The sequence below is a fragment of the Halichondria panicea genome, chromosome 2 (genome assembly GCF_963675165.1).
Source record: "Halichondria panicea chromosome 2, odHalPani1.1, whole genome shotgun sequence".
NCBI classification, from domain to species: Eukaryota; Metazoa; Porifera; class Demospongiae; order Suberitida; family Halichondriidae; genus Halichondria; species Halichondria panicea.
In genome coordinates, this window is record NC_087378.1 from 3,302,810 (window position 1) to 3,305,309 (window position 2,500).

Sequence of the window (2,500 nt, forward strand, 5' to 3'; positions counted from 1 at the left end):
TGATAGCAACAGTTTTACAATTGATCCCTGCCTTTGTCATTATAGTCATGGCACTGCAAGCAACTGAAGTATGTGATGATGGCTACTTGCAAACAGTAATTGTATAATTACGCACGTATAATTATAACTATCCTAATTATAGTGAGTGACACAGGAAAAATATCAAAATTTCTTATACTTTACAAATACAAAATTTCCTGTAGACTTATGAATGTTACACAAGTCCTGAACTACTTCAGGAATAGTAAAGGAAACTATACAGGAAACGTTGCACTATCCTTTGTAAGTAGGTTGCAGGACACTTGCAGGACACCTCAGGAAATGTGCAGATTTTATGGGCTGCAATGTAGCAGCACTGTAGCAGGAAATTTAAATATTTTCCCTGAGTGAGTGAGTGAGTGAGTGAGTGAGTGAGTGAGTGAGTGAGTGAGTGAGTGAGTGAGTGAGTGAGTGAGTGAGTGAGTGAGTGAGTGAGTGAGTGAGTGAGTGAGTGAGTGAGTGAGTGAGTGAGTGAGTTATATATACCTTCATTGAGCCATGCTTCATTTGATCATAACAATATCAAGCTTATCTTCAAGTAGTATTGTATTGTACGTTGCTAACAATACGCAAATAATGTACAGTAAATTCAAGTGGGAATAAAAGTAGTGGGTAAAAAGTTGTAATGTTCATGGAGTGTAAAGTCAACGAGCACTTAAGGCCCTATTATTTCTATTTTCCAGCCTAAAGTCCTCGTGGTGGAAAAAATTAATGTTAGTGTAATGAAGTCCTTGCCTAGTTACAAAGCGGCCCCTTACAAAGCGCCTAGTTACAAAGTAGCTTCAATGGGTAGTTATAATTAGAAGCTGCAGCTGGTAGTTAAAGCAGCAATTGTTGTGTAGCTTGTGAAGCTATGTTGTAGCTGGCTGACTGGCCGGCCCACCAACCTACCTACCTACCTACCTACCTACCTACCTACCTACCTACCTACCTACCTACCTACCGACCGACCGACCGACCGACCGACCGACCGACCGACCGACCGACCGACCGACCGACCGACCGACCGACCGACCGACCGACCGACCGACCGACCGACTGACTGATGAATAGTAAGAGGTGGGTGGCTGGCTGGCTGGCTGGCTGGCTGGCTGCTGGCGAATAGATGTTGTGCTGCAATATAGTGAGTGAGTGAGTGAGTGAGTGAGTGTACTATAATACTATACAGAATCTTTGCAACAAGACAGTAAAAGCATAGAGCATTACCCTTCCTTATATGGAATTTGAGTACACACACTGTGGTCTGTTTTACTACTTAAATGTATGAGCACATCCCATATATAATAAGGAACCACAGTGCTCAACACACTTGTTTCTATTTGTGTTGCAAAGATTGTGCAATCTCCAGTATTGTATTGTAACTGTATGTTAGCCATGTATAACTTGAACTGTATGTTTAGCGGAATGGAAGGGTGCAGACGGGGAACAGTGCAGATGGGAACATTGCAGAGGGGATTTGCGCGCCGGAAAATTGGAGCAATTACCATACAAGTGCAGACGAATGAAGGAATGAACGCGCGTAGCGCGAAAATTTGAGCAATATATCGCAAGCAATTACCATACAAGTGCAGACGAATTGAACAATGTGACCACGTGGGCTAGATAAGCAACCAAACAAGAGTGTCGTACAAATGAGCGTGTTGATAGGTCGTGAAGTGGGGTGTTGTGGCAAAAAAAGTCACGCTTAATTACATACGAGACGAGTTCCAGCGTTGCTCCTAGTGACGGGTGCTGTGTAGGGTGACTGCAGCGGTTCATCCGTGTGTCCGCATCGTTGTAGACTGCCTGTGTCGGCGGGCGTCTGACCTGCTGGTGACTGGTCATCAGTGGGCTGGCTCCCTCCGGTCGAGTGCAGTTAGGTTTGCATCATTTCACGAATCACGAGTGCATTCGTACGGTCTCGCTGCCGGTCGATCCCCGTGATTGACTGTATCTGCAGGCAACGAGTGGGCCTCAGCTGCCCTCTCCTGCCTTCAGTTGGTGAGTCTGTGGCCGAGGATTTGCAAAATTGTTGAACCCTCTGCGGTCCGCGTGGCCGCACTGGTGTGATGCGTTGGCCGGCCCTCTGAACGAGGACGGTCGAGTGACACAGTGCGTCTCGCACGCTCTGGCGTCCCGATAGTTACCTGGTTGATCCTGCCAGTAGTCATATGCTTGTCTCAAAGACTAAGCCATGCATGTCTAAGTATAAACGCTTCTATACTGTGAAACTGCGAATGGCTCATTAAATCAGTTATAGTTTATTTGATGGTTTCTTACTACTTGGATAACCGTGGTAATTCTAGAGCTAATACATGCACAAAGTCCCGACTCTTCGGAAGGGATGTATTTATTAGATCCAAAACCAATGCGAGTCTCTCGGGGCTCGGTTCCTTGGTGATTCATGATAACTGCTCGAACCGTATGGCCCTTGCGCCGACGGTGCTTCATTCAAATTTCTGCCCTATCAACTTTCGATGGT

At 45.8% G+C, this 2,500-nt stretch overlaps 1 non-coding gene across 1 annotated transcript in view; it reads left to right on the plus strand.

Annotated features, from left to right (window-relative positions):
- Positions 1-2,162: 2,162 nt before the first annotated feature.
- LOC135332554 (small subunit ribosomal RNA) overlaps positions 2,163-2,500 on the plus strand; it is a 1,812-nt gene continuing 1,474 nt past the window's right edge. The window contains exon 1 of the ribosomal RNA XR_010393404.1: positions 2,163-2,500. This exon is cut by the window's right edge and continues 1,474 nt beyond it. This is a non-coding gene — a ribosomal RNA (small subunit ribosomal RNA).